At 35.5% G+C, this 26861-nt stretch overlaps 1 protein-coding gene across 1 annotated transcript in view; it reads left to right on the top strand.

The window, feature by feature from the left end:
- LINGO2 (leucine rich repeat and Ig domain containing 2) overlaps positions 1–26861 on the top strand; it is a 1702561-nt gene that overhangs the window by 371977 nt on the left and 1303723 nt on the right. The window lies entirely within an intron of this gene.

Raw genomic sequence — 26861 nt, 5'->3', positions numbered from 1 at the left:
TATATATATATATATATATATATATATACATACATATATATACTATTATTAATACTATTATACATGTTATTGGGAAATAAGATATACAGGCACTGGGGCATAGAGATCCACTGGAAAAGTCAAAAGGGGTATGGGAGAAAATATGGGAGAGATCAGATTGGAGGAGGGGATATCCTGTGGGACTTCTATTTTGGTGAGTTGGGTAGGGGACAAACGGGGAGAAAATTTGTAACTCAAAATCTGGCAGAAATGAATGATGTAAATCAGAAGTTAATAAAGTATAAAAAAAAAAAGCTCATGTCAAGTACCACCTCTTCCTAGATTAATTTCCTGATCCTTTCAGCTCCTATTCCTTTCTAACCATGCCAAAATACCTTGTGTTTATTGTATATACATTATGTATATATGTTTATATGTATGTGTTATTTTACCAGATGGAATATAAGCTTATAAAGTCAGGGTCTATTTCTCTTTTTTCATATCATCAGATTCTAGAACAGTGCCTGACACACTTAAGAAATGCTTACTAATTGATCAGTTGGCAGCTTAATTAATTTTTTTTGAAAACTTTAATTGATTCATCAGTTTTTTTAATATTCTAAGTTAATGAAAATTGATGTATTTCTTTTCTGTTTTAATTAGAATAAGTACAAGTCTTGATAAGGCATAATTTTGCTTATAATGTAACTTTCCTTGTCCTATTGACTTGAAAACATCAATAATGAGAGGGTTTATTTTTTGAAGTTCTAAAATTTGGTGATTTCATTCAAATATTCTCTAATAAGCAGTCAATAAATTAATGAACATTTAAGTGCCTAGGATATGCCAGGAATTTTGGTAGGTGTTAGTAAGTTTTTACTATGACAAAAATGAAAAATTCCCTATTTTCAAATAGCTTATAGTCTGGTAATAGAAGCAGAAGATTGCAGATGAGCAAGTATTTATTATTCACCTATGCTCCCCTTCTGTTTCTACTTATGGCTTTCTGGCCTTTGGCATCACGTTTTAGCTGTAAAGTATCCCTAAAAGTTCCATCTGTACCTGGCATCTCTTTGCCCTAGAATATCTCTCTCCCATGCAGGCTCTCTTTCCTCATTGGTTAGCTCCTCCCATAGCCTACATTTTGGACAGGGGAACAGTTGGCTAAACCTTGCTTTCTACCCTTTGCTTCTGATTTTTCAGGCCTCCAAACATCATGACACTGTAGTCTCTCCCTTGTCACTTTTCCTGGCATATATTAAGCATTTAATATGGGTTTGTTGTCTTAATACTTCTGTTGCTTGTGTGCCAACTATTTTATGGTAGGCACTGGGGAGAAAAAAGGCAAAATTGTCATTAAATTCACACACATACACACAGATAGACACATAGAGTAAATACAAGGTAACAACAATAACAGGTATAACATATCATCAATCATAATATATTTTTGAGCTACATTTTGTATTGGGAATATGTTAGAAGGTTTAGGCTTAAGCGCTGGCTTTGCAATTTATTCATTGTGTGACTTTCCTGTGTATACACCATTAGACTTAAAGTTATCTCATCCCTGAAAGGATGATCTTGAATTACCTTTCATCTCAAGTTATATGGTTCTGCATTTCTAAATATTTAGGGGTAATGAATGTATGGACATTAGTCTCATTATTTAGTACTTGATAATTTCTTGTTGTGATAATTACTGTGGTATCTTTTCTCTATCAAACTTTACCAAGTGCAGTATTTAGACTCAAATTTCTTCAGATCAAAATGTGGTGTTGAACAGGTGAAATAAAAACCGTATTGCTTCTGATATTCTTTAGCAATAATGTCTACAATAGACACACAAGGAAGAAGAGTATAGCTCTGATACAGGTTGTCAGAAGATGTTACAGTATCATATATGCCTCCAGAGGAAAAAGTAAATCCTGCTAAATATTCTGAGATATTTTAGGGGAGGATTGGTATACTGTGCTGGCCAAGTTCCTGACCTTTTTCAAGATGACTAAATCCTGCTAATACTAGGATTGTCTGTTTATCTCCTATGAAGTGAACTAAGAAAAGGAGACTCTTAGACACTGAGCTTGTTAAGATCTTTAAAAACAATAGGATTTATCTTATTTTCTGACAGTAATTCAGAACTTGTAGTTCAAAGCAGCTGAAAAAATTAACTCAGAAAAAAACTCATTAAAATCAGGCTTTTAAAATTATATTTTTAATACACTGATTATTAAAATCTTAAAAGCACCAACATGATCTGAATTTAGGAAAATATAATTCCATTTGATACTTTTAATTTTTATAGGTTACAAAACACTGTTATAGACTTAAGTTTTATATTTTAAATTTTAATTAAAATCTCATTGCCCAGAATCTCTCTCCGTGAAACTTTGTGAAGCAATTGGAATCATAGGGTGAGAATTTTAGCTAATATAAACAGCAGACTTAAGCCTGAGGTGTTTAAATCTATTGAAGTCAATAAGATATTCTATTTTGAGAAACAACGGGAAATATCTCTTTTACAAAGCTTGCAGGGAAATATATATAGAAAGTTCCCAAAGGCATTGGACACTGAAGAAAATCATAATTTTGAGTAAGGTACCACCCCTTTTGTGTTTAAATAGTTTTGTTACTGAAAGGGACAGAAAAAGAACATTTAAGAAGGAAACTTGATAATACCACCTTGTGGAAAAAAGCAGTCTCTCCGATGTTTAGGAGAGATATAGACAATTGTGGGGAAGAGATTCATTTTGGCGCTTAAATGAATTACTGAGAATGCTTATTTGAAGGCAAAACAATGAGCTAAGTATGGCTATAGGGCATTATGGTCCATTAGGTTATTTGCGAACAACTATTTTTTAGAATTTTAGTATTTGAGATTTACAAAAAAATATAAAACAAATGCTTGTTTGGAGACTATGGGTTTCAGATAGTAAACAAATGAACATAGCAGTTACTTAAGTTTATGAAAGAAATAATAAGTCTCAGCATCCTGGTCATGCTTCCTCAGTCTTCTGCTTCCTCAGTCTTTTCCTGGTCTCCTCTGTCACCTGGGTTCCTGGGCTCCTCTGTCACCTGGATTCCTGGGCTCTTGGCTTCTGGGCTCCTAGGCTCCTGGGTTCCTAGCCTCCTGGCTCCTGGGCTTCTGGGCTCCTGTTCAGAAAAAGCTCCACCACCACAAGTTTTCAGGAAATTCTGGCTCAGTTCTCAATTCTCTCTTCTATAGCTGCTTTGCCACCAGATGCTGGTCCCAAGAAATTATGACTGTGCCTCTCTGGGGCCTTTCTTATATACACAGAATTAGCCACTTCCTGTTTCAGCCAACCCCTTCCTGTTACATCAGGAACAGGGGTTCATATCTTCTATTTCTTTCACAGAGGTTTGATAAGTACCTGCTTCCTTGCCAATACAAAAAGGGGTCTTCAAATTACCATTACACCACCTCAAGCATTTAAATGAATATTTTCTGAGGCATTTTTACCTCTAAGGTATGACATAGAATAGAGGTCCCCCTCTGATAGTTTTTAAGTAGGCATACTGACCTTTGACAAAAATGTAATAAGACATTTAATTTTATTTTCTCTTAATTATATTTTTTGAATCTTTGATTTTGACTGACTTCAGGAAATTGGGATTCTACTTTCTAATTCCTTCCCCTAATCTCCTGATCACTTACATCAAAGCTCTATATTATAGTTCTTATAGCTCTCCACTCAGTTCTTTCAGAACATTTCCAAGTTTCCCAAGTTCCAAATAAAGCTTTTTTTTTCTAAAATGTTTATAAATCTTGCTCTTCTCCCTCTAGTGTTTTCATTTGACCACTTGAAACTCTAGGTAAAATCTTTCCATGCTAGCTTGAAATAAAGTAGCCTTTCGGGGGCAGCCAGGTAGCACAGCAAGTAAGAACACCGGCCCCAGTGTTGGGATGACCTGGAGATTGAATCCCGGGCTCAGACACTTAGCACCACACCCAGAAACACCTGGCCGTGTAACCTTGACCAAGTTACTTAACCCCAACTGCTGAAAAAAAAAAAAAAGAAAGAAAGTAGCCTTTCAATCTCAGCTTTTATGTCAAGAAGGATAAAGAGCTTTTGGCCAATCCACTTGAATTTGGAGGAAGATCGTGGAAGAGTCGATCTAGAGATTTCCTCAGTCAGTAGGACTATGGGTTCAAGTTTCTTAAGAAGAAGCAAATGTTCTAAAGCAAGCTTCACTTTTTGCGACTTTCAAGATTTACTTTATCTACACTGTCAGAGCTAATTGATAGAAGGCTACAAACCTATAGGTTGCTGCTTAAATATACTCTATATTAACTTTGAGTAGCAGGAACTGAGACTTATATTTATTCAAGTACTTATTCTACAATTCATTTTTGATGCTGTAAATGGGTACTCTTTGATAAGGTGACAGTTTTATGAAATAAATGACAAGCTTTCCTCAGGTAATACATGTTGGGTAAAGGGCAGAAGGAGGAAAGAAGTCACTGGTCATGTGAATTGAGTTTTCTCATTAAGGAAACACTAATCAGAAAACCTGGATAAGGTAGCTGTAATACAAGAGCATTCAATAAATACCTCAAAATGTATTTCTTGGTATAGTAGAATAGTAAAATGATCAGTTAAAATGACAATTTCTGTTAATTCGAACAAAAAAGTCACTTCAAAATGAATTACATGCTATTATGACTAATGTTATAGCAATTTTAATTCAAGTCAGTAAGCAATTATCAGTAGTCTAATATGTTCCACAAACAGTTAGGTACTGGGAGTATCAAAGGCAAAATAAGTCTGACCCTCTACTCAAGTGCTGACATTCTACTGGGGCACTACTGCAGCTCAGAATGAATATTCTGATTTAAACATCTTACAACCATGGAACAAATTGTGGGGCTCTCATTAAAAGGATCTAATGACTGTCTTGATGTCCCCTTAAATCAGGAAATCTACAGATCAAGAAAAGCATGCAGAATGGTTCATATTTCAGTAGAATAGAGATGCTAGAGGCAACATTACAAAACTCATTTCCATCCTTATTATATGAACTCTAAGATGTTCTCTTTTTTGTCTTATTAATTAAAATATAAAGTAAATAATCAAATTATTTCCCAGTGATTCAGGATGTTAGGGTTCTGAGGGCATTATCCTCTATATTAATTTGCATTGTGCAATTATATAGGTGTACAATAAATTAGTTTATATGAGTATTGACCCCAGGACACATGCTAGAAGTTTTTTTTTTTTAAATAAAAATGATCAATTTCTTTCCTTTTGTTTCCCCCACCTTAAAAGCTAAAAATGTATGTACAAGCATACATGATGTTTCTCTTTTTTGTGTGGAAGAGTTGGGGTAGGGGCAGAAGAAAAAGTTCATTTAATTAAGGGTTATAAGTAATGGGATTTTACATATTTGAGATTGTATTGTGGTAAGCAGTGATAAATCCAGAAGGGGAGAGGAAGAGATATGCAATCTAGAAACAAATGTTGCATTAAAAAAATTATTTAACCTCATTTTTAGAAATACTTTATTTTTCACTTTTTTGCCTCCTTTTTTTCCCCCTTTGTACTCTCTCAGAAGATGTCAGGTTAACTTTTCTAAGGCTTTATGTGGAAATAGCTATTAAATATTATAATAAATTCTGCCTCACCCCCAGAGATATTACTGTTAATTTAAATATAATCCAAAGTGGATATGCTCTGTAAGGTGCTAACAATCTCTGCTATTAAGAAGGATGCAAAATAAATTTTTTTAAAAGATAGAAATTTTAACTCATTCAATTAAATTAACACTAAGGGCCTATTATTTGGGATCTAATTCAATTAAAAAAAAGTCTATAATTTCATTCCCGTAGGCATCTCCCAGAGAAGATATAGAGGAACCTCCACTATTCAGAAAATTGCCTAGGGTAATGACAGTTTAAATGATTTGCCTAATGTGACACAAGTAATGTTTAAAAGGTGTGATTTGGACTTAGGTCTTCCTGAGTCTGAGACCAGGGATGTATCCATTGCATCATAGTTATCTCTCAATATAATTCATTTAAACAAACAAAGTCTATTAATCAACTATTATTTAATCACCTACTATGTGTCTGGAAATGTGTTTGTGCTGACAGGTAACATGGCATAATGGGTGAAGAGATGCTGGCCTTGAAGCCAACAACACCTGAGTTTGGCTTCAGACTCTGACACACACTGGCTGAGTGACTTTTGGCAAATCAAATAAATTCTTGGTGCTCTAGTCAACTGTCTCAATCTGTAAGATACAGATATAGTAACAACCTACATTAATGCAAGCTTTCCTGTACTAGTGAAAATGTTATTCTTTCTCTTCTAACTCCATTTAAAATATTTGTGTGTGTGTTCTTGATGCCAAAGTGAAAGTTGAAGATAGATAGACATAGACATGGACATATGCATATGCACACAAAGATTGATGATACATGGATACAGATGTTAGATTTAGATACAAATAGTTTTTTTATCTCTCCCCTGTTGGCAAATGGTCTGCAATGTATAAACAATGAAATTTGTGATTTAGGTGGCAGTCTAGACCACAAGGATCAAGCACACAGCGCAGGGCAACACTCTGGAGTGTGGCCTAAACTTGATTAAGGTATAATTGAGGAACATTTAAGAAAATAAACAAAAATAAAATCAAATATAGATAATGTTAATATATTGTTTCCCAAGTTTTAACCCTCAGGAATCCTTAGGTATAGTTTAATGGCCTAGTTTCTATTTGACTTTGACCCCACTGGTCTTAACTACCTATGGAAAGGGTTCATACATGGAGTCAGTCATTCTTATGCTTCATTCTAACACCTGGATTCTCTATTATTCTACTAGTACTCAATTAATGATGTGTTGACAACTAATATTGGAAATGGCCATTTAACTGCTGAGAAATAGAAAAATGGAACTTTATCATAAATATATTTAACAACATAGATTCAATGTGATACTGCTGCTTTGGAGGATGTAGTGCCTCTGAGGACTTATTGCCACACTTTACAGCCCAAAAGTTGTTTAATAAATAGAAATCAGACTCTCACTATGCACAACTGTAGGACTCTCTATCACAGCCTCAAAAGTGCTTTCTAAAGGGAAATAGGATTTCAGGTACGGCCCTTAGCAAAGTCAGTTATCAAAGGTAGAGTCACAAGGAAAAATTTCAAGTGGGAGGAAACAATGGGGGACAGGCATGAAACTGGGGATAATTAAAGTCATTGCCCTGCCTTGACAAAATTCTAAAACCATTATTTTATCTGTGTGTAAAAAAAATACACAATATACATACATGTGCACATATATACATGTATATATGTGTGTGTACACACAGATGCACTTATACACATACATGCATGTGTATATATGTTTAAAACATTATCCTAACTGGACTGGTGAGTTGAGCTTACCATTTGTTTCTGTCATTTTGAGAAATAATATAATGATGCTACGTTGGATGCCAAACCTTGAAATACTTAGTGCTTGCAATATTGAGACTATTTCTCTGTTGGAGTCAATGTGATTTATACAAAATCTACCCATTCTAGCCTGGGGAACCTGAAGCACAACCTTCTGGCTTTCCTGGGAGAGGAGGAATCTCAAATCGGGGGTCAGTTTGGGGCAACAAGGTGGCAGAGTGAAGAGAGTACTGGCCCTGGAATCAGGAGCACCTAAGTTCAAATCCAGCCTCAGACACTTAACACTTAGTAGCCCAGTGACCTTGGACAATTCACTTAACCCAATTGTCCTGCAATTGGGACAAAAAGCAATAAAAACAAAACAAAACAAAAAACAAACAAAACAGTCTGCTTGTCTGTGTATTAGCAAAGTAGGTTGCAAGCTGATTCACTCATATTAGAAGAGATTCTGGTGAAGAATGGCTCCAGATAAGCCTGGGTTACTTTTTGTCTAATGGTATTTCTGAGGTATGCCAGAGGTCGTTTAGCTGTGTGAAACCCACATAAAGTAAGCACCCTCAGGTGTAGGAGTTAAAGACTGTCTATTACTTAGGCAGGTATTATTTTTAAAATAAGACATTATTGAAAAGTATATGTGATTGTTAGTAATTAAGATATCCTACGGTAATATACTAAATTTAGATAAGAGATTTGTATCCCAAACCCCTGTGTGGAAAAGCCTTCTCAAAATAATGTTGTAAATGCATAAAATAAAATACAGAAGATTACAAAGGAAACCAAGAATGGCAAAATGTGGTTATCAAAAAATTAAATACACAAATTTTCAGATTGCCAGTGAAGAACTCTGCTTAGACCATCAATTAAGTAACAGAGAAAAACACGTTATTATGGAAAGAAAGTAGTTTAGGAGTCAGAGGGCATGGATTCAAAAGTAGTCTCAGATGCACACTGCCTCTGTGACCTTTGGCAATTTGCTTAACCTTCCCCAGCCTGAGCTTCTTAACCTGTAAAATTGGGAGGGGTATTTAAGATGCTCTCTAAGGTCCCTCCTTGCTTTAAAATTTTAAAAAGTGCTATTTTGAAAGTATAGAAGGTGTGTAATACTTTAAATGACACACCATAATTATACTAAAATTTTTAAAAATATACTTTCAATTTTTTAATGTCAAATATGGACATTATATGCTACATTCTATGCTGCCGTAAGTAGTATTTCATCAAAGTACCAATTCACTTAGAATAAATATTCAGATGCTAACATCGTGGTTAAACCTAATTACATAGAAAGAGTGATTCCCTTTTTAATAAGATTCAATAGCTCTCTTAGTGTCCCTTAAATTTGAAAATATAGAAGCCATAAGGAATGGAAATAGTATTAATTTCCTTGACTAAAACTTATAGTTGAGATTGTAATCAACAGTTTGAAAACAATGGATGACTTTCTTGACACTATAATCATCTGGATTAAATTCAGTGGCAGGAGCCACAAATGTTAAATTGTTACAGATTATATGAGGTTTTAAGTACAAATGATTCATTCACAAGATTAATAAAATAGCTTGAGAAATTTGAACTTTTCCAAAAGACTGAAGAAACATGATCATATTCATTTTATTATACACACACACACACACACATACACATACACATGTGTGGGTAGGTTGGTGTTCCATAGAACACAAATCACCATTCTTCAACAATGTGGGCAAAAATAATGTGTCTGAGGAAAAAAAAATAGAATTGGATGGGAGTTGGGTGGGGTGCTATTTATCTCAAGCACCAAATTAAGAGACTGAGCACAAATGAATGAGTCTATACACAGACCTTTGACGCTAAATATCATTGAGTCAAATGCCTACAGAGTAATGTGCTTTCTGGATTCTATTTTGGGTAGCAATTGGCTTACAGCCATCAAAGTTTGTATAACATTATTGCAACCAGTGTCAATATCATTTATGATGCCTATTTACCATTTCCTAATCCTGATACCTTGTTTCAATATATAAAAGGTAAATACAGAGTAATTTTGGGAATCAGGCACTAACAATAGAGGGAAGTATTCTTTCAAGAAGGGACTCTTCAGCAGAACTTGAAGAGATCTAGGCTTTTCAAGAGGCAGAGATGATAGGGACAGCAGTGCAGATATGGCAGACACCATGTACAAAGACACAGAGATGGTTGATTGAATGCTGTATATATGAAATGGCAAGCAGGCTGGCTTGGCTAGTACACAGAGTACTCTTATTAGTCATATAAGGACTTAATAATGTGAAATCAGTGTACAAAGATAGATTGGAGTCAGATTGTGAAGGAATTCAGATGACTTCCAGAGGAATTTGTATTTTTATTTTCCTGAAGGCAATGGGGATCCCCTGAAACTTCTCCAAGTGGGGAATGACACACTGTGGTCTCAGTTTAGCAATATCAATTAGGGAGCTTTGGAGGATGAATTAGGGAGAAAATATAGAAGTATATATAGTATATATAGTAAATATCGTAGTCCAAATGAGAGGCAATGAGGAATTGGAATAAAGGGTTGTTATAAGCAGACAAAAAAATAGGGGCATGAAAGACACTGAGGAAAGAGAATTGATAAAATGGTGATCATTCGGATATAGAGTATGTAGGAGGAAGGAGAGTCAAGAGAGTGGAGAGAAGAAATAACATTATGAATCTGGGATTGTGAAAGAATGGTAGTATTACCCTCAATACAAACAAATGCTAAGGGAGGAAGGGAAAGTTTAAAGGAAAAGATAATAAGATCAATCTTGGATGTGTTGACTTCCAGATGCTTATGGGACACTCAGGTAGAGATGTCCAGCAGACAGCTGGGGCCGTGATACTGTAATAGTAATGGAATTTAAAGATCCCCCTGTATTGGCTTGGTTTTTGGATTGATTGTGTTAAAACCCAGAGCTTGTGAATCCCACTTGTGGGATGGACTTGTTGACGTGAATGGAGAGTACAGAACTGGGAGGAGCTGGTGACATAAATTTAGAGAGACACAAGAAAAGAGAGAGGCAGAAGAACTTTGTGGAAGCAGCACCTTGGAGGTAGAGAGAGACAGAGGGGATTGTTGAGGGCCAATTTGAATTGCCGAGGACTTTTGAGAGCTGCCACCCAGAGCTACCAAGGACTGAGGAGACATGGCTGTTATGCTGGTACTTTGTCCGTCGTGATGTTGTTTTGCCAGATTTGTTCACTGGTGAAAGACAGTGCTGTTGTTGCAGAGGTCTTGGAACCTTGCTGTTGGTTCAGAGCTCCTGAGACTGTTCTGCAGACAGAGAGTGAATTGCACCCACTGGTGAAGGACAGTGCTGTTGTTGCAGAGGTCCTAGAACCTTGCTGTTGGTTCAGAAGCTCTGAAGAAGGATTTTGTTGTTGTATCTTTACAGAAATCCTGGAAGAGGGTGTTGCTAATGTTTTCAGGGGTCCTAGGACTGTTCTGCAGACAGAGAATGAATTAATGAAGACACTGGCAATGTATGTTGTGGCCTTGCTAAGCTTTGTCTCCCCAGGAACAAAGATTGCTGAGAACTAAGGTCAAGATGAAGAAAAGACCTCTCTTGGGTATTAAATGCTGTGCTTATGGTTGTTGTAACTCTGGGGTAGATTCAATTGTGATCCAAGGGTGGGGAACTTTTGACGTTTTTGTTCTCTGTGATTGAACAAATGAATGTACTTTGCTTATGATTGTAAACTAATCTCCATTTGAGAAGAAGGGCTTTGTGGTTACCTAAATGGATGTACAGCCTAGCGGTGGAATAATACTTAGAAGAGGGTCTTTGGGATTGACTAAATGAATTATAATGTCCAGGGGTAGAGTAGTACTTGGGGATTATTGAATTATACTTGGTGAATGCTATATTTTGATGGATGCTATATTTTGATTTTCTCTGTTCTTAATTTTTCACTGAATAAAATGGAGAACAGCTATGCTGGTATTTTGAACCTTGCGAAGTTGCCTTTGCTTGGCATTACAGATACTGGAACTCAGGAGAGGCATAAGAGTAGGATGCATATTTCAGTCACACTTCCATGATAGTTGAATCCATGTGGAATTTTTTTTTTGGCCTTTTGAAGGGTAATTGGGGTTAAGCAACTTTCCTAAGGTTACATGGCTAGTTTTGTGTGTGTGTGTGTGTGTGTGTGTGTGTTTGTTTGTGTGTGTGTGTTAAGTGTCTGAGGCCAGAACCGAACTCAGGTCCTCCCGAGTACGGCGAAGGTGCTTTACTCACTATGTCACCTAGCCGCCCCCACATGGAAATTTTTACCAGTATGGAAAGTATCCAGTTAAGGAAAAAGAGCTCAGGACCCACCTCTAGGGCATACACACACAGAGGGGAAATATGGGTGTGGTGATTTTGTTAACCAAAAAAAAAAAAGATAGGTCAGTCTGGTGGGAAGAAAACCTTCCTTGATAAACCAGGGTAATGGAAACTGAAGAAGAGGATACATTTTTCAATATTAAGGGGTTGTCAACAGTTTCAGATTCCATTGAGTGGTCAAGAAAAATGAGGGAATAAAAAAGCACTGGATTTGGTCCTAAAAAATATCTTTGCTGTCCCTGAAGGCAGAAATTTGGGTGAAGTGGTGAAATTGAAAGGCAATTGCAAAGGGTTTAGAATAAGTGGGAGGTAAAAAAGGGGAAGCATGCCCTGGGGATGAGTGGTTCAGGTGGTCTATTTCATCTACACCAGCTCCAGCCATGCTTTATTCTCTTTCCATTCTCTGAAAAACCATGCTGATGGACATACCAGAGACCCTGTCAGGGAGTACTTCACCTTTTCTGCTTTCCCCCACCTACTTTCATGTCAAGTATGTACTTTGTCCCCTCTCCCCCAAAACACATCCAGCTTTCAGTCCTGAGAGAACAATCAGTCAAATTAATGCTACACTTGTTCATATGCTCCCTTGTGATGTAACTTATCAGACCTATAACTTCTTAAACCATTATTATCCTCCCTAGATAGCCTTCTACTATATGTGTTGCTTATCTCTATTAAAATAGAATTTCATCGAATGTGAGGTGAGGTTTTCTGTTTTGTTTTGTTTTATTTGTTTCCCCAGGACTTAAGACAGCTCTTGGCTGGCAGTAAGCAGTTAATAAATGACTTTTCATTCATTAATTAATTGATTAATTTATCTATTCATTAACCTAGTGGCATTGATTTTTTTTACCTAGGATGTGAGAAACAGGATGATAGTTTTAATATATTGTAGAGTTAAGCATATTTTTAAGGGAAAACTTAAAGAATGGGGGGGTGAGCTAAGTATGTTGTAAAGAACAGGAATAGTCATTGGATAAAGAAAGATTTAACATTCAGCAGAAGCAGTGATAATTGACAGTGAAAGGAGATCAGAAAGATATCTGAAGAAGTTAATATAGACATTATTACTTTTTGCTGTTGATGAAACTGAGGTAAAGTGTCAGAACTAGAATTTGAACCTAGTTTTTCCAGATTACAATCAAGACATCTGACTTCTTTTGTCAAATTGCCTCTCAGTGAAAAGAATGTAGTTATGGCAAAAAAATACTCAATGTAGGGAGCTATTAAATGTGAAAAAGCAATGCCCTCTTTTCTAAATGTTAGGGGCAGTAGGTCAAATGTCCAGGTGGGATATCATGATGGGTAGTCAGTGATACATTATGTAATGAGGAGGTAAAATGGATCCATCATTATATCCTACCTGTTCCAAATTTCACTTTTGTGGCAGATGCCACCATCCCTTTCCAGATTCCCAGGTTCATAATGTCAGCATTATCTTATACTCTTCATTTTCCCTTACCCTGTATATCCAATCAGTTGCCAAATCAAGTCATTTTTACCTGAAAACATTCTTACATTTGGCCTCATCTCTCTGCTTATAGAGTTACCAGATTAGTTGAGGATTTCACGACCTTTTGTCATTAAATTGTAAGCTCCCAGATGGTAGAAGCCATCGTTTGCCTCTTTTTGTTTCCTCATTGCTCAGCATAATGCAAAACACATTGCTGTTCAGTTGTTCAGCCATGTCCAACTCTGTCATCCCATGTGTCTTAATATATATGAAGTGTTCTTGGCAAAAATCTGAGAATAGCTTCCCAATTCCTTTTTGAATGGATTAAGGCGAATAGAGGTTAAGTGGCTTTCCATGCTCACACAGTTAATAATTCATCTAAGGTTGGATTTGAATTCAGTTCTTCCTGACACCAGGCCCATCACTCTATCCACTGTGTAATCTCTCTGTCTGCCTAACACATAGTAGGCACTTAATGAATAGTCAGTGATTGATAGGTTGTCTCTACAGCTTCTGAATTTGTCTCCTTGACTCAAATTTTCTCACTACATTCTACATACTGCTGTAAGGTCCCTTAAAACTTACATGTCATTCCCCTATTCAGTTCACTCAAGTAGCTCCCTGATACCTTTTGTATAAAATATAAACACTTCCATTTACCTTATAAACTCATTAGAAACTAACCACTACCCATCTTTTCAGCCTTATTCAACATTACTCCACCTCCTACCCTCTATTGTCCAACTAAAATGACCCAATTTTCCCCTCACAAATGTCACTCCATCTTTTACCTCTGTTTTTGCTCCTTTTCAGAGACTTTACTCCTATGCCCTCCTCACCGCCACTTCATCGAATCCCTTGTTTCCTTCGCAACTTAAAGACAACTTTCTACCTGATGGCTTTCCAGATCTTCCCAATTGCAAATGCCATCAGAAACCACCTTATATTCATGTCTTTTACACGCAGTACTCTTCATATGCTTACTTATATACATATTTCCTTCTCCATTAAAACATAAGCTCCTTCTATAGAGGAATAATTTCATTGTTTATATTTGTGTCCTGAAAATTCACCACAGTGCTTGGCACAGAGTAGAAGCTTAATAAATACATATTGCTTGACTGAAAGTTAGGAATTGAATTAAAATGAATTGTTGAATGGAAAGGATCTTCTCATCAAGCTAAGCTCCTACATTTTAAAGATAAAGAAATTGAAGCCCAGAAAAGATAGAAAGAATTGCCTAAGGTAATTGAGTACCTCTCTTGACCCTCAATCCCTTGCTTCACCCCTTCCCCATTGTATATGGCACTAGCTATTTATTTTTTTAGTATTGCTGCCACAGTACCTGAAATTTCCCCCATCCAATACTTTTTGATTTAAGATAATGAGCACAAGGACAGAGCCAAGGTGGTGCAGTAAAATCAGAAACTTGCTTCAGCTTCCACTCCAACAACCTCAAACACATAAAAAAATGACTCTAAACAAATTTTAGACCTACAGAACCCACAAAATGATAGAGAGAAACAAATTTCCCACTGAAGGCAGCCTCACAGGCCAACAGGAAAGGTCTATTGCACCAGGCTGGAAGCCATGCACAGTCCCCCGTGGGCCGTGCTGGGGCAGGCTCATGGGCCAAACCGGCCAGGAACAGACTTCAGGAGATTGAATCAGCAGCAGCTGTGGCAGTTTCCCCGACTTCTCAACCCATAAACACCAAAGAGAAAGTAAAAGATAAGTGGGGAAACCTGTTGGAACTGGGTGAGAGAAGAGCATGATCTGGCCCCTGCACCCAGGGTGACAAAGATTGTGGTGGCTCAGCAGCTGCAGCTGCTGCCATGTGGATGCCTCTGGAGCTCCTGCCATGCAGATCATAGGGGGACCAAGCAACCATTCAGAGGGTAATTGTTCTTGCTTTGACCTGCTTGGGTCTAGGTCACAGTCTAGGGTTTCACTGATTCACTGATCACCTCTTGAAAAAGATCCCAAAAAGAAAACCTGTAGTAAAATTATAGCCATATTACAGAGTTCCCAGGTTAAGGAGAAAATATTGCAAGGAGTCAGGAAGAAAGAATTTTAGTATTGTGGAAACATAATCAGCATAACACAAGATCTAGTCCCTTCTACATTAAGGAACTGAAGGGCTTGGAATATGACATTCCAGAGGTCCAAGGAGGTAGTATTAAGATCAAGAATCACCTCCCCAGCAAAACTTAGTATAATACTTCAGGGGAAAACATGGTTAATCAATTAAATAGAGGATTTTCAAGCATTTTTGATGAAAAAACCGAGCTGAACAGAAAATTTGACTTTCAGATAAAAGAAGAAAAAGAAGCATGAGAAGGTAAACAGGAAAAAGAAATCATGAAGAACTTGTTAAAATTAAACAATTTACATTCTTATATGGAAAATGATAATTGTAACTCATGAAACTTTTCTAAGTATGAGGATAGTTGAAGGGCATATACACACATACATACTTATACATATACATATATATGCATAGGAGAGTGTATGTGTGTATGAATATAAAAGTGATTGGGGGTATATGTGTGTGCAAGTGTATATACATAGAGAGCACAGGATGTGTTGAATATGAAGGAATGATATCTAAAATAAAATACTTAAAAGGCAGGAGAGGAATATATTGGGAGAAGGAGAAAGGGAGAGATTGAATAGGGTAAATTATCTTATATAAAAGAGGAAATTAAAAAGTGTTACAATGGAGGGAAAGAGCAGATAGGTGAAAGAGAATGGGTCAACCTTACTCTCATTGAATTTAACTTAAGGAGAGAATAACATACACACTCAACTGGGTGTCATACCCTACCGGAATGTAGGAGGGAAGGGGATATGATAGAAAGGAGGGCAGATTGGGGGAGGAGGTAGTTAGATGCAAACACTTTTGAAAAGGGACAGGGTCAAAGGATAAAATAGCATAAGTGGAGGGTGGGATAGGATGGAGGGAAATATAGTCTTTCACAATATAACTACTGTGGAAATGTTTTGTCTAACTACATATGTACAAACTATATTGAATTGCATGTGCTTCCAGTGGGGGTGGGTGAGGAGGGAAGAAGGGAATGAATCTGGAAATCAACATTTTAATAAATGTTAAAAAATTGTTTTTACATACAACTGAGAAATAAGATATACAGGCACTGGAATATAGAAATCCATCTTGTCCTACTAGAAGGTTAGGGGGGATGGGAGAAGATATAAGACAGGACAGATTGGGGAAAGGGGTATTCAATAGGCTTTCTCTCTTGGTGTGGGGTTAGAGGAAAGAAGGGGAGAAATTTTGTAACTCAAAATCTTGTAGAAATGAATGTTGACAGCTAAAAATAAATAAATTGGAAATTATTTTTTAAAAATGGTCACAAAACAGGACAAATATTGATGCACTGGATTTGAAATCATTCAAATAAATTTGTAATATGAACTCTGAGAATGTTCTTTGTTAATGGGACCTAAACACTCACTTTCACCAGATTCTAATGCTAATTCATTGCTCAATAGACACTTGAATTCACTCTTTTTCCTTCATCAGAGTATGTTACAATCCACTTAAATTATGTCAACCTATGCAATACCTTTTAACAGTTTTCTCTTGCCTCTTTTATATGAGATAATTTACCCTATTCTATGCCTCCCTTTCTCCTTTTTCCAATATATTCCTCTCTCACCTATTAATTTTATTTTTTAGATATCATTGCTTCATATTCAGTTCATCATATGCCCTCTGTCTATGAATACATGTACAAAAATATACACATACTCACATATATATTTATACATATATACACCCTCCTGTACATACATGTATCTTTTTCACCCACTGATCCTTCCCAGGGAAATCAATGAAACAAATTCTCACTTATTTCACAAAAAAAAAATCTTTGCCAATATATTTTTTGAAAGATAGATTAAATAGTAAATAGAAACTAAATAATTTCATCCTAAAGAATGAGTAGGTAAAACAAATCATGGAAATAATCAATAATTTCATCCAAGAGAATGACAATAATGAGTCAATATAGCAAAAGTTATGGGATACTGTGAAAGTGGTGCCTAGGGTAGTTTTAGATCTCTAAATGCTTCCATGTATAAAATATAAAAAGAAGAGACCAAATGATTGGGCATGCAACTAAAAAAGCTAGAAAAAGAACAAATTAAAAATCCCCATTCAAAGGAAAAATTAGAAATTCTGAAACCAAAGGAGAGATTAATAAAATTGAAATTAAGAAAGCTTTTGAACTTATAAATAAAACTAAGAACTGGTTTTATGGGACAAAAACAATAACATTGGTAAAGCTTTCATTAATTTGATTTTTTTTAAGGAAAGAAGAAAAACAAATTACCAGTAAAAAAATGAAAAGAATGAATTCACCACAAATGAAGAGTCAATTAAAACAATAATTAGGAACTATATTGCCCAACTCTATGCCAATAAATTTGACAGTCTCGATGTAATAGAGGAATATATACAAAAATATAAATTGACCAAATTAACAGAAGAGGAAATGAAATATTTAAATATCCCCCTTTCAGAAAAAAAGAAAATGAACAAAAAATCAATGAACTTCCTAAGAAAAAGTCACCACAGCCAGATGGATTTGCAACTGAATTCATCAAACATTTAAATAAAAAACTAATTTCAATATTATATAAAAAATTTGGGAAAACATGTAAAGAAGGAGTCCTATAAAATTCCTCCTGTGAAACAAATATGGTGCTTATTAGTAACTTACAAAGAGTCAAAATAGAGGAAGAAAATTATAGGCCAATCTTCCTAATGAATATAGATGCAAGAATCTTAAATAAAATATTATCAGAGATTACAGTAACATCATAAGAATAATACATTATGATCAGGTAGGATTTTTTCTAGGAATTCAGGGCTGGGTTATGTTAGGAAAACTATCAGCATAATTGACCATATCAGCAACAAAACTAAGAGGAAACAAATGATTGTTTTAATATATGTAGAAAAAGATGTTGAAAAGATATAATACCCATTCCTATTAAAAACCCTGGAGAGCATAGTAATAAATGTGTTCTTCATTAACATGATAAGTAGTGTCTATCTAAAACCATCAATAAGAATTACATGTAATGGGGACAAGCATTTCCCATAGGAACAGGGGTGAAATAAAGATATCCATTCTCACCACTGTTATTCAATATTGTAGCTTTAGCAGTGAGAGAGAAAGGGAAATTGAAGTAATTAGAAAAAGCAAAGAAGAAACAAAGCTATCACTCTTTATAGATGACATGATGGATAATTTAGAGAATCAACTTAAAAATTACCTGAAATGATAAGCCAATTTAGCAAAGTTGCAGGATATAAAATAAAGCCACATAAATCATCAGTATTTCTATATTTTACTAACAGAGGCCAATAACAATAGTTAGAGAAATTTCATTTCAAGTTATTGTAGAAAACATAAAATATTTGGTAGTCTACCTACAAAGAAAAACCCAGGACCTATATGAATACAATTACTAAATATTTTTCATACAAATAAAGGCAGATCAAAATAATTGGAAAAAATATATAAGTTGTTCATGGAAAGGTTAAGCTAACATAATAAAAATAAAAAATTTACCTAATTTAATTTACTTACTCAGTTTCATGTAAATCAAACTACAAAAAAATATTTTATAAAATTAAAAAAATAATAATAGGAAAATTCATTTGAAAGAGGAAAAGGTCCAGAGTATCAAGGGAATTATTGAAAAGAAAAGCCAGGAAAAGTGGTCTAATCATCCCAGGTCTTAAACTGTATTATAAAGCACATATCTTCAAATCTACTTGGTACTGACTAAGAAATAAAGTAGAAGATCAATGGTATACATTAGGTATACAACACAAAATAGTCAATGACTGTAGTAATCTACAGTTTGATAAATTCAAAGGCGCCAGCTTTTGGATTAAGAACTCATTGTTTAACAAAAAGTACTGGAAAACTAGAAAATAGTATAGGAGTTACTAGACAAGGACCAACATTTTACACTACATATCAAGATAAGGTAAAAATAGGTATACAAATTAGATTTAAAGACTGGTGCCATTACAAAACTAGGAAAGCAAAGAATAGCTTACCTGTCAGATTTATGAAGAATGGAATAATTTTTGACCAAATAAGAGAAAGAGAACATTATGAAATGCAAAATGGATGGTTTTGCTCATATTAAATTGAATAGTTTCTACACAGAGCCAAAGTAAACATGATTATTAGGGAAGCAGAAAGCTGAGAAACAACTTTTACAGCCAGTGTCTCTGAAAAAGGCCTCATTTCTAAAATATCTAGAGAACTGAGTTGAATGTGTAATAATACAAACCATTCCCAAGCTGATAAATGGTCAAAGTTTATGTATAGACAGTTTTCATATGAAGAAATTAAAGCCATCTATAGTTACGTTAAAAATTGCTCTAAATCACTACTACTTATAGAAATGCAAATCAAACCACACTGATGTCCTCTGTCACAACTGTCAGATTTATTAACATAACAAAACAGAGAAATTACAAATATTGGAGATGTAGGAAGGTTGGAACATTAATTCATTGTTGCTGGAGTTGTGAAGTAATCCAACCATTCTGGAATGCAATTATCCCCAAAGGGTTATAAAACTGTGTATATCTTTTGACCTGGCAATTTCACTTCTAGGTCTGTATCCCAAAGAATCATATAAATGGGAAGAGGACACATATATACAAAAAAAATATTTATAGCAGCTCTTTTTGTGGTGTCTAAGAATGGAAATTGAAGGATGCACATCAATTGGGGAATGGCTGAACAATCTGTGATATATGAATACTATTGTTCCATAAGAAGTGATGAGCAGGTGGACTTCAGAAAAAACCGGAAAACACTTATTTGACCTGATGGTGAGTGATGTGAGCAGAACCAGGAGATCATTATACACAGCAACAGCAACACTGTGTTACAGCTTTGATAGACTTACCTCTTCTCAGCAGTGTAAGAATCTAAGACAACTCCAAAAGATTCATGATGGAAAATGATATGCATATCCAGAAAAAGAACTATAGAGATTGAATGCAAATGAAAGCATACTATTTGCACTTTTTTTCTTCTTTTTTTGTGCTTCCTCCCAATGGTTCTATTCCTTCTTTACAACATTACTAATTTATAATATGTTTAATATGAATGTATATGTAGAGCCTGTATCAGATTGCATGCTGCTGTGGTGAGGGAGGAGGTAAGGGAAGTGTAGAAAATTTTAAATTCAAAGTATTGTGAAAGTGAATGTTGAAAACTAAAAATAAGTAAAGAAAAAAAAGGAAAGGAAAATGGGGTCACAGTAAGAGATATCTGAAAAATGACTGAACAATAACCACAAAAAGTCGTAATTTGTGTAAGTAACAACTAAGATAACACATATAAAATGGTATTTTCCGACCCAAATTTACTATACAAATATAATTATTAAAACATTAAACAATATAACATAGTTGTTTCTGGAGGAAATCATGAGTAGTTAAAGTTTTCTGTAGAGTGTCCTTTGATCATTTTGCATCATAAAAAAAATCTCAAGTCTCTCTAGATGTTAGACTATTATAGTTTTCTGGAGAGAGAAGTTGATCAGGGAGCCGATGCACTATATAGGGAGAAGCCAAAGAAAGGAAGCAGGAAATCTCTGGAGAATAGCGTATAATTTCTATTATTGTCATTGATTTCTTTGTTCAACATAGTATGAATTTTTTATAATTTCAAAATTGAATTACTTCCTGATGTGCTTGTTTATATCTTTGTCTTTTAAACTTTTCATTACAGAAAGCTCATTTCTATTTTTTGTGTTATGTTTAATACTGATCTGATTAATCTCTCCACTGTAACTGAAGGAGATTCTAAGATTATAAATTCTAGTTTAAGTGCACATTCTGCTTTAGCTTACACTTCAGAGTATTAGAATATATATATACTCCTCTTGGTCAGTTTATTCTCAGTGATCTATGATCATTTTTTAATACATCATGTAAAATATAACCACTCTTTTGTAGAGTTATATCATGACATTTTATTGTTTCCTTGTTATAGGTGCACTATGACTTTGGAATTACTGACTTGTCAACATTACATGCCATCAAGGGTAAATGTAGGTTCATAGTTGTACAGATGGTGCCTGGCTTATAGTAGGTAATTAATAAAGGCTTATTGAATTGAAGTGTCAGGAATTTTAGTACTACTGAAATAAGGAGCTTTTAGAGAGAAATCATGAAATCTTATGCCTTGCAGAACACAAATACTTGAATAGAAAATTCACAGAAAGTGGTATTTTGCATAATGTACTACAAGTACATGTAATCCTACTTTTATGGATGCATATTATATGTGCAATACACAGTTATAATAGAAATTGTTAATTTATATCTTTTTTTTGTTTGACTGAGAATGGATTTATTTGATTAGATCATTTCCAACTTTAAAATTCTTCAGTTCTATGACCTTGTCTTTTTCTCGGTAACATCTTTTTTGTTTTTTTATCAAATGTTTATTAACTTCTAGTTTACATCATTCATTTCTGCAAGATTTTGATTTGCAAGTTTTCTCCCCATTTTCCCCTTACCCACCACCCCAAAATAGCACTCCCACTGGATATCCCCTCCTCCAATCTGTTCTCTCCCATATCTTCCCTATCTCCCCTTGTAATGGCAAGCAAAGGCAACTTCCCAAGGTTCAAAATAACAGCATAGGTGCTCTCCATTTTATTCAATGAAAAATTAAGAACAGAGAAAATCAAAATATAGCATCCTTCAAAATACAGCATTCACCAAGTATAATTCAATAATCTCCAAGTACTACACAACCCCTGGATATTATAATTCATTTAGTCAATCCCAAAGACTCTCTTCTAAGTATCACTCCACCACTAGGCTGTACATTCATTTAGGTAACCACAAAGCCCCTCTTCTCAAATGGAGATTAGTTTCCAATCATAAGCAAAGTACATACATTTGTTCAATCACAGAGCACAAAACAGTCAAAAGTTCCCCACCCTTGGATCACAATTGAATCTACCCCAGAGTTATAACAAGCTTAAGCACAGCATTTAATACCCAAGAGAGGTCTTTTCTTCATCTTGACCTTAGTTCTCAGCAATCTTTGTTCCTGGGGAGACAAAGCTTAGCAAGGCCACAACATACATTGCCAGTGTCTTCATTAATTCATTCTCTGTCTGCAGAACAGTCCTAGGACCCCTGAAAACATTAGCAACACCCTCTTCCAGGATTTCTGTAAACATACAGCAAGAAATTCCTTCTTCAGGGCTTCTGAACCAACAGCAAGGTTCTAGGACCTCTGCAACAACAGCACTGTCCTTCACCAGTGGACAGTAATCACTCTCTGTCTGCAGAACAATCTCAGGAGCTCTGAACCAACAGCAAGGCTCCAGAACCTCTGTTACAACAGGACTGTCTTTCACCAGTGGACAAATCTGGCAAAACAACATCAAAACAGACAAGGTACCATCATAACAGCCATGTCTCCTCAGTCCTTGGCAGCTCTGGGTGGCAGCTCTCAAAAATCCTGAGCAATTCAAACTGGCCCTCAGCAATCCTCTCCATCTCTCTCTGCCTCCAAGATGCTGCTTCCAAAAAGTTCTTCTGCCTCTCTCTTTTCTTGTGTCTCTCTAAATTTGTGTCACCAGCTCCTCCCAGTTCAGCACTCTCTTTTCACATCAAGAAGTCCATCCCACAAGTGGGATTCACAAGCTCTGGGTTTTAACACAATCAATCCAAAAACCAAGCCAATACAGGAGGATCATTAAATTCCATTACTATTACACCCATCTGACTTTCCAGTAGGTCACAGTCGATCTCTATGCCCCAGTGCCTGTATATTTTATTTCCCAGTTACATGTAAAATAATATTAATTATATATGTACATATATATGTATACATATATTAAACATTTGATTTAAAAACTTTGAAGTTCAGATTAATTCACTTCCTCCCTTGTCATCCAACCTTACTGGGAAGATAAGAAATTCAGTATAGATTGTACATGTGTAGATATGCAAAACATTTCCATACTGGATATATTGTAAAAGATTGACTATGTTTCCCTCTCTCCTATACCACCTCCCTGTTGTTCTATTCTCTACTTTGATCCGTCCCTTTTCAAAAGTGGGAGCTTCCATATTCCCTTCCCCTCAGCTTGCCCTCCCTTCCATCATCCCCCCTCTATTCCCTTCCCCCCTGCTCTCCTGTAGGGTGAGATACCCTATTTCATGTTTGGTTATTCCCTCCCTGATACAAATTCAATGAGAATAAATTTGACTCATTCCCTTTTGCCTTCCTGTAGTTCCCCTCCATTATAACCATTTTCCCTTGCCACTTCTATATGAGATAGTTACCCCATTCTGTCTATCCCCATCTCCTCACATTATATTCTTCTCTCACCTCTTAATTTCATCTTTTATGTATCATCACTTCCTATTCAATTGGTCCTGTCCCTTATATCCATGTATACCTGTACACATATATACACACATTCACATATGTATTCATATACCCACATACACTCCTATATAGACATATATATGTGTGTGTGTGTGTGTGTGTGTGTGTACACATTTCTATTCCCTTCAACTATTGTCATATTGAGAAAAGTTTCATAAGTTACAATTACCATTTTTCCTTGTGGGGATGTAAGCAGTTCAACTTTGAAAAGTTCCTTGTGATTTCTTTTCCCTGTTTGCCTCCTCATGCTTCTCTTGCTTCTTGTATCTGAATGTCAAATTTTCTATTCAACTCTGTTTTTCTCATCAAGAATGCTTGAAACTCCTCTATTCCACTGAATTACCATATTTTCCCCTGAAACATGATACTCAGTTTTGCTGAGTAGGTGGTTCTTGGTTTTAATCCTAGCTTTATCATATTCCAAGTCCTTCAATCCCTCAGTGCAGAAGCTGCCAGATCCTGTGTTATCCTGATTGTGTTTCCATGATATTCATATTGTTTCTTCCTGGCTGCTTGTAATATTTTCTCCTTGATCTCAGAATTCCAGAATCTGGCTATAATACTTCTAGGAGTATTCTTTTTGAGATTTTAATTTATCTTTTAAAAATATATGCAATAAAACAAGCCTTTCATTAACATGGAAAAAAAAGTGATTGCACATGTAATGTAAAGATACTATTCACAACTTCCTAATCCAATATACAGCAAAATTCTCATGTAAATTCCTTTTTTTTTCTTTCGTCCTTCCCATTCTAGGGATGGCTACCATTAGGCACAAATAGTTGTGTGTATTTATGGGTATTATATATACCCATAAATATACATATATCTGAGTATATATATACATGTATGTATATATGTATGTGTATATGTGTATGCATGTATGTTTCCATATATGCATAGATATGTGTTTATGTAAATTGTCTATACATCATTTAATTCTTTTCATGGATGAAGATAATGTTTTTCCTCACATGTCTTTTATAATTAATTTGGGTATTTTTAATAGTCAAAATAACTTATTCACTCAAAGTCATTCTTAAAACAATGTTGCTATTACTCTATACAGTTTTATCTTTGGTCCACTCACTTTGCTCTTCACTATTTCATTTGAGGTTTCTATGTTTTTTTCCAAAATCATCGAGTTAATAATTTATTATAGCACAGTAGTATTACATCACAATCATATACCACAACTTGTTCAGTCATTCTCAAATTGATAGGCATCTCTGCAATTTCAAGTTCTTTACCACCACAAAGTGAGCGGCTATAAACATTTTGGAACATATAGGTTCTTTTCCCTTTCCCTTAATAATCTTTTTAATGTATTTTTACCAGGCAAATAATTGTCACATGGAGACTATTAACCTTAATGCTTTGAAAGCAGAAATGACTTTCTTGAGGGACTGGAGAAATTAACTCTCATATTTAAGAGAAAACAAAAGCAAAACAAAACAAAACTGATGACATTGCTTAAGATCAGAGTGTGGTTTAGCCTAGATTAAAATTCATATAGGAAATGTTTAATAGAATAAATTTAAAATTTAGTGTGATATAGAAAATAATAATTTATTATTTACTGCATGAATAACCAGCTGCAGCGATATCTTTTCATTTTAATTTGATAGGACTCCACTAATTTCCATTTTTTGAACCTCCTCTTTAATAAGTTTTTGAAAATGTGTATATAATTCTGAAACTACAGGGGAACTGAAATTAGGCTTCCCAGATTTTCTTTTCCCCATGTGGGACTGGATGGAAATGGACTGAGATTAAGAGGTTTGATATTTTATAGGGGTCTTTCTCCGATAAATTCAGGAGGTGAGGTCTTTTCCTAATCACTGCCTTCACTATCATCCATGACAGTCAATATTTCTTTAAGACCTGTTTTGTCTACTAGGCATACTTTAATGACATCATAAATTGCAAATATGGAACCAATCACTCTCCTGTCCATTCTCCTTAAAGTAATTAACTAAATTATGACCCACTCAGGTCCTCTGGTCTCAGAGCCACTAGGGAACCATGAGGCTGCCTGATAGACTATTTAAAAAAAAAAATTCAGAATCTGTTTTTTTTTTTTTACCTTTTTTGGAGGGCAATTGGGGTTAAGTAACTTGACCAAAGTCACATGGCTAGTTTTTGTGTTAAGTGTCTGAGGCCAGATTTGAACTCAGGTCCTCTTGACTCCAGGGCTGGTGTTCTATCCACTGCACTACCTAGCCTCCCCTAGAATCTGTTTCTTAACTGAAATCCCTTTCTTACACACACTAAGTGGTAATATTCTCAGATCTTTTACTTCATCTTTTAAGCCCTTCACTAAGCTTCCTCCCATACTACATCTCTGTGAGCCCTGATTATGAAAAATGAAAATTGAGCGTGTCGACAAACACCATTCTTGGATCGTTCCCTTTATTTTGAAATAAATCTGTTGTCCCTCGGATTTTATGTGGGCTTGCTTCCTGCCAGCAAATACTGAGGGCCCATTGCTAGAGACTCAACAGCAGTCCTCATGCCCCAATTTGGGTGCTACTTACTGGGGCCAGCACAGTTGGTGGGCTAGCAAGTTGTGAGGATAACGAGATGGTGGTGTAATAAATAGTCCATTTATTACAGGACTATTTCTTACAGAGCCAAGGATACAAGGAGATCACAGAGTTTATAAGTCCCCCAGAAGAAGGTCTAACTAACCCAAAAGAATGCAGACAATGTACAAGGACACTCCCTTGATCTTCTTTACTATTTACCCTTCCTTAAGGTTAGTTATTTATTAGGGCAATATCATAGGACCATGTCCTGAGGCATAAACAAAAAACATTACATGACCTCCTGCTTATCTGCCCTGCAACCTTGCAGATAGTTGTATAGGGGATGGGAACATTCCTTTATGGGGCCAGGGGACTCCAAAATTTCTCCACATCCAAACAAGATTACACATCCTCCTGCTTATCTGCCCTATAACCTTGCAGATAATTGTATAGGAAAGGGGAACATTCAGTTAGCAGGGCCGGGGAACCCCTGAAAGTTCTCTACATCCCAGGACTTCTGTAACAGCAGCAACATCCTCTATCAGCAGACAGGTCTGAGAAAGTAACATCAACACAGGCAGACAAAGTGCTGGTGCCACAGCCATGCTTCCTCCCAGTTCTGCTCAGTCATAGTTGTGCTTGAGCGTGTATATATCATCATCA

Source organism: Petaurus breviceps, unplaced genomic scaffold (assembly GCF_028583685.1).
Source record: "Petaurus breviceps papuanus isolate PSGF00001 unplaced genomic scaffold, PetGlider_PUasm1.0 125, whole genome shotgun sequence".
Lineage (NCBI taxonomy): Eukaryota > Metazoa > Chordata > Mammalia > Diprotodontia > Petauridae > Petaurus > Petaurus breviceps.
This window is presented reverse-complemented; position numbering and strand designations above follow the sequence as displayed.